This window comes from Acanthaster planci, linkage group LG02, assembly GCF_054643075.1.
Source record: "Acanthaster planci isolate LZ-2023a linkage group LG02, COTS_SCS, whole genome shotgun sequence".
Taxonomy (NCBI): domain Eukaryota; kingdom Metazoa; phylum Echinodermata; class Asteroidea; order Valvatida; family Acanthasteridae; genus Acanthaster; species Acanthaster planci.
The window spans coordinates 19688968-19694990 of record NC_141778.1 but is presented as its reverse complement, the minus strand read 5'-3'; positions in this window follow the sequence as shown (position 1 = coordinate 19694990).

The following is a 6023-nucleotide window of genomic DNA, read 5'->3' as shown; positions in this document are numbered from 1 at the left end:
GCATTCCTCCCGGCATCCTTCCTTTCTGATGTCTGTTGTGTTAAAGTTCACATCCGCTCTGCACATTTGTTTTCCGTGTTAGTGTTTCAGATCCTGTTATATACATACTTGGGACGTGACCGTGATGTCAACATCTGCAGGAAATCTTTTGCTAAAAATAGCTTTTCATGTTAAGTCTTCCAAGCAAATGCCAATATGCAGACTGTGCAGAATACCAAGTTAGTTGCCCGCAATCTTTGGAAGAACTGTAGACTGTCTTGTCACCCCCCACCTTCGGTTAAATGTTAATTCATTACTGTCTGCCATTTTGGCGCAGCTGCCCTCCATTTTGAATGTGGCTTCCGTGATGTCAGACTTACCTGCCATTTTTACATTTATTCACCTCTGCCCTTTGAACAATGTGCGCGACCCATGATTCTTAACTCAATCCAGCTTAACCATCTCATTTGCATGCAGAGGCGAGATTCTCAGGGATTCTTACGAGATTTACCTTTTTAGTGGGAGTTGATACCCTTCCGTCTTTCTTCTCAGCATGGAACCTTCCAATTCGAGTGTACTTATAAGACTTTAATACCTAGATTTGCAACCTCACTTGTGCTGCTGAATTCTAAAACGGGAGTTGAACTTTTCGATCCAGGTTGCGGCGATGTGGATTTTAGACATATTTTCTTAATTTAAATCTTGAACCCTTTAAATACGATCTGAGAATAATTATGTGAGTTGCAGTGTAAATATAGTGCATAACCTCCAGAGATGTATGGACTGAACCTGACCTGAGGATTGAAGGGAGTAGTATACAAGATATGAACAAACATTATCAGTTGTTCTAGTTATTCGAGGTTCTCTGTGCAAAGTTTCAAACGTAATCAGTTGAACTGATTAATATTACAAGGCTTAATAGACATGCAGTACATTTTGCTTGCGTGATGCCGTTACTGTGAGATTCGTGTCTGCTCTCGACAAGCGGAGCAGATCCACACTCTTCGGCAAGAAACCTTCAAATTACAAATTTTCCAGGCTTATTCAACACGATTTTTTCATTCTACTTCATGAAATCGGTCCAGGGCAGTTGCAGTATTTAATTTCTTCAACCGTCAGACGATTTCAAATGTCGATCAACCGAATTCGAAGAATGAACATCATTTTGACCGCGGAGTATTCTATTTCGTCTCGCTTGCGCCACCCTGCATTATTCAGAAAACAAATTCGTCTCATCTCACACATTTTGATCATAATTATGCTTGTACCATTTCGTCAAAACTCTCTGCAACTCAGTAGAATGCATACATCTCGCTAGTGAGATATTCTATCCATTTTTGGATTTTGTTCTAACTGTTCTTCTGTGATCGGAGACATTTGTCGTTTCTTGATGTTGAGAAATTTATGTGTAGGCCATATTCTCTTCGCAGCACAACTACACTCAAATGCGTTCAGTTGTTCACGAGTAAAATGGGACTAATTTACCTTACAAAATTATTAAAGAGACTGGCACAAGACGATTCGATTTCTGAATGCCGCGACTCTGCAACCCCTTGTAATTATTCCTTTGTTTTGAACGTACACAGGGCGGTCATTTACGTTCCAGCCAATGAAACGTTTTGCTTGTCATGCTTGTCATGCTCCATCCACCTAGTGTCATGCTCCACTACAGCCTATTTGACCGTCGTCTGCATCACTCTTGTTAGTTAAATTGTTGGATTTTTCGTGATGCAGCAGCTCGTTGCGTTGGCGGTCACAGTTAATAAAGCGGGAAGCTCATACTGAATATAATGGTTAGAGGGGTCCGTGAAAATCGGGCAAATTGCCTGACAAACATTTAAGATATGCAGTTATATGTTAATTGGCCTCTTAACTCTAAACATCTCTTGAGACTGACACAAAAGAGTGGGAGAATAGACCCCAATGGTGTCTCTCTTCTTTGGCAGGGCGTGTTAGCAGCGCCCATTCTCGTAAACCAACGCTGGAGGAACAACCTGTCCTAGCCCTTGAAGAGCTGGGAGCAAAGTTCATTCCCTCGATATTTTGCTCCCATTGGCGGTAGTGCCCTATAGTACACATTTTCACTCACTGAAAACGTTTTTTAGTTCCTCTTTTCTGTCACTTTCTCACCACACCTGTGAAAATCTGACGTCCTGCTCTTGTGTAGCAATTGGTTTCCCCAGGCAGGTCAGTCGAAAATGTAAACTTTTGCTGACATGCTTCATGCACACGTGTGGTCTTGAACTTCCCTAGGCCGTAACAACAAAATTGTAACTTCGATTCAAGATTGAGTTCAAACCTCGTCTTAATATTGAGCCTGAGGATTTCTACATACATGACTTTTGTACATGTATCTGCCAAGTTTATATGAAATGGCACAGTGGAGCTCTGAAGAGACGAATAACAACAACCCCCCCGCTTATTTTGAATACATATCGCCTCCATGGACCCCGATGGGCCCCTGTGGTCAACCATGTCATTGAAAACGCTTGCCCACAAGGCTTGACTGTAATGTTTAAATTCTTTAAATTTCCCTATTTTTCCTTATTATAATGTGCATCTGAATTCACTCTGTTTTTCATAAAAAGAATAGTTCTTACAAGGCCTAAACTAACGAATCACGACAATACCACTGACACCAGACTGGGCCTGCTGGTTACCTATCTTTGAACCTCTATCGGACGGGAACCAGTCAAACAGCCGCGCGAACACTGCCACAAAACGTGGCTTTAGGATGGCAACTTTAGCAGAGTAGGCCCTCAAGGGCAAGCAGTTGCGTAATATATAGATTTTCCCGGTAAGTAACGGAAAATATGTGATATAATTTGTAAAATACAAATTCATTTTTGGGCCTAGATTTTGAAAACGCCTTTAAAACCTGGTTTCATTTTCGCAATAACAAGCTTTCGACTTTGTTTTGTATCTTTCAAATTAATGAATGTTAGTTGCGTTTCATTAAAGAAGTTAAAAAAAATACGCGTCTGGGATTTCGGACTGACGTATTCCTTGCCAATTGCAACAAAATGTGTATTCTTATTCGCCAAACATCTGTCTTTTACTGTGACTCTCCGGGTGTAAGTTTCAGTTTTATTTGCTTTAATTCAAAAATTAAAATCCGAAATACTACGCCATCATACGTATGGGTGTTTTAATTGCAAGAATGTAAGTTTATTTACCTCATTTTGTAACAGAGCTGTTTTACCGTAAATATCTTCGGCACATAAAAGTTGCAGGTTCGTCAATTTGCAGTAAACTTCACTTGCTAAAACTTAAAATTCAATATTGAGCATTTGACGAGTAAAAGGCATTATGCATTATGCTTGAGGGTTAATTTTAATAGTGTAACAGTTTATTTTCATGTATTACATGATTATCATAATACTGTATGGAATTAAGAGATAAATATTTGCGAATAATTCTTGTTTAAAAACCTAGCACTCCATGAGAACCAGTTTTAGCCCCGAAAAATCATTTGCACCAGAAAATATATGTCTAAAGTGTGCTCTTTTTGAAGAAGATTAAAAAGCCTCTGTCTTGCTTGAAATTTAGATTTTATTTAAGCTCACTTACCTGGGCAGTCGCTCGATGACCTAGATCCCTTTGTTGACGTGGTTGTACCTTCCCTACACGGCAAGCAGGCCATTTGCTTGAAGGACACGGTCGGCAAGTGGCCAGTCCAGACGGTGAGAACGTTCCGGGTTTACACTCCACTGCCGTTGCAAAACAAAAAGCAACGAGTCTATGTCGCCAGTGATTTCAGAATTATTGTGGGTATATCTATATTGCACCATTGCATGTTGTATAAACATGGAGCGGAGCCACGGAGGAAAGAAGAAACACCAATCTATAAGAGTTTGCTTAAACGTTGAATGTTTACTTTCCCCTTTTCGAGAGCTAGTGGAGAAAGTCGAAATCTTTCTCCACTGAGAATCGAATCCACGACTTCCTGCAACTGCTCACCGGATAAAAAGTCGTATCTACTCGAAAACTTCTCTTCATCACAGACTTTACAGGTCTGTGTTCTACTGTCATAAGTGCGAACCCATTTCACAGCTTACTAAAAGTGACATGCGAGAAGTCGGGGTCAAATAGTTTATTCAGTAAAGATCATACATATTGTAACGTACATGCAAGAAGGCGTGCAGCCGTGCACAAAAAAATATGTTTGGTGTATCTCGCCAGGTATAAAAGACGGCGTGCACGTGAGGTTTAATATGGACGTTGTCCAGAGAATGATGTCTTGAAATTGTAAATTGTAAGGATTTCCGATCTTAGTAGCTACCTAATATACTTCACTTTTCGCTCTACAGAGCGTGTTCATACTGCATGATTTCATAAATATGTAATCATTATTCTCACTTGCAGGCGTCGTCTGCGACGAAGCCAACGTTTTGTCCCATCGCACTTTTCTTAAAAAACCTCCACAAATGCTGCCTTGATTGCTCGCTTAGTACTTTGACGCTGGTAGTGCCCTACGTAGTACCAGTACTGGAGTGCCATGCCCCGTTTGTAACCGTCTGGAGCTGCTCTTTATAGACGCGCAACAAACGTAAATTTACATTCGTGTAATTAAAAATGGACCCTCGGAACGTTTTTATAAGGATGAATTTAACTGTTTTAAAATCAACAATCAGTGGTGATAACTGCCTTCATACTGTTGACGAAGGTTGGGGAAGACTATGGAAGAATCCTTGATAAACTGCCGAGGGTTACCTTAATTGTCTTGCTTGTCCCTTCACCCCACGCAAGGACTCCCAATTGGCCTTGGATCTAACAATCCAATAAACATTGCAATAAACTCCTCTAAACCACGACCGATAACTGTGTTTTGGTATTTGTGGTACATGAAGTTTATGTCGCTTGTATCCAGAACGAACCAACTTACAGTGACGGCTACAGCGGATTTTGAAGCCCAAAGCAAAAACCGATTGAAAAGCCAGTGTTGTCAAATTAATTTCATTCTCTTTACCTTTTGTTTCCACTATTCCGTGCAAACGGTTTTAGTTGAGATCGTGGGACGAAGAGCTAGAGGACGTGCTAAGGCATTCGTACTAGAGTATTCTGGCCAGGGTGCGACTCGTCTAGGTGGTAGCGTGCGCCATTTCCCCAGAAAGGCAAACATACCGTGTAACTGGCGTCTTGGAGAAGTCGAAGTCTTGTTTACACTAAACCCGGCAGAACTGACCGAAGAGCCACTGGTCACAGGCCCTGACGCCGTTACGTGGGTCTGGATATTTGGGGCAACCGGTGGCTGAAACGAAAACATGACTGATTAAAGTGGCTAAAGACGTTTATAACTCATGGCAGTGCAGTCTGTCCTGTTCGAAGGAAATCCATCTCTCACGTCCAACACGAATCGTAAACTGATATTTGGTGCTCAGTCCTGTTCCATGTGTAGCTGTAAATATTACGATATGCGAACCCCAAAGTCAGCCCCTTGCTTGTGTGTCTGAAATGAGAAAATAGTTCTCTTTCTCTTTCTGTTACTTTCGTAATGTTGTTTACCTCCAAAAATCTAACCACTTTTCTCCAAAATCCAAGCTAGTATGAATCGCAGGAGACAGACAGAAGACAGACTGACAGGAGACAGAAAAGGCTTAGGTTTTGAAGCTAGAGGGAAGGTCTCTATATTTTCTACAATGGTCGAGGCAGGAAAGTTATCCACTTGCAAACGCATCAAACTATCATAGGACCATAATCGGACCTTTAGGCGATGTGGAGATCTTGGCAGAAGTTATCGTCAAATTGGGGCTCATCCCACGAGACAGACTTAGTCCTCGTTCTAAATGTGATGTCAATGTCTGACCAAGGGCAGACCTCTACCGTCTGTCTGTATAATAACAGTGACAATATTTGAACGAGAACTGAAACCGAATTCCCAAAATCCCATCCAAAAGTATTATGTTGATTCGTTTTATTCGATTGAAGAACGTGCACAAGAAAATTCATTTGTATAATTCCTTTTACTTTTCCAAATTGATATCTTTATACAAAATATCGTCATGTGACAAAACCAAAACACAAGAAAAACAGAAGTTTAAAGA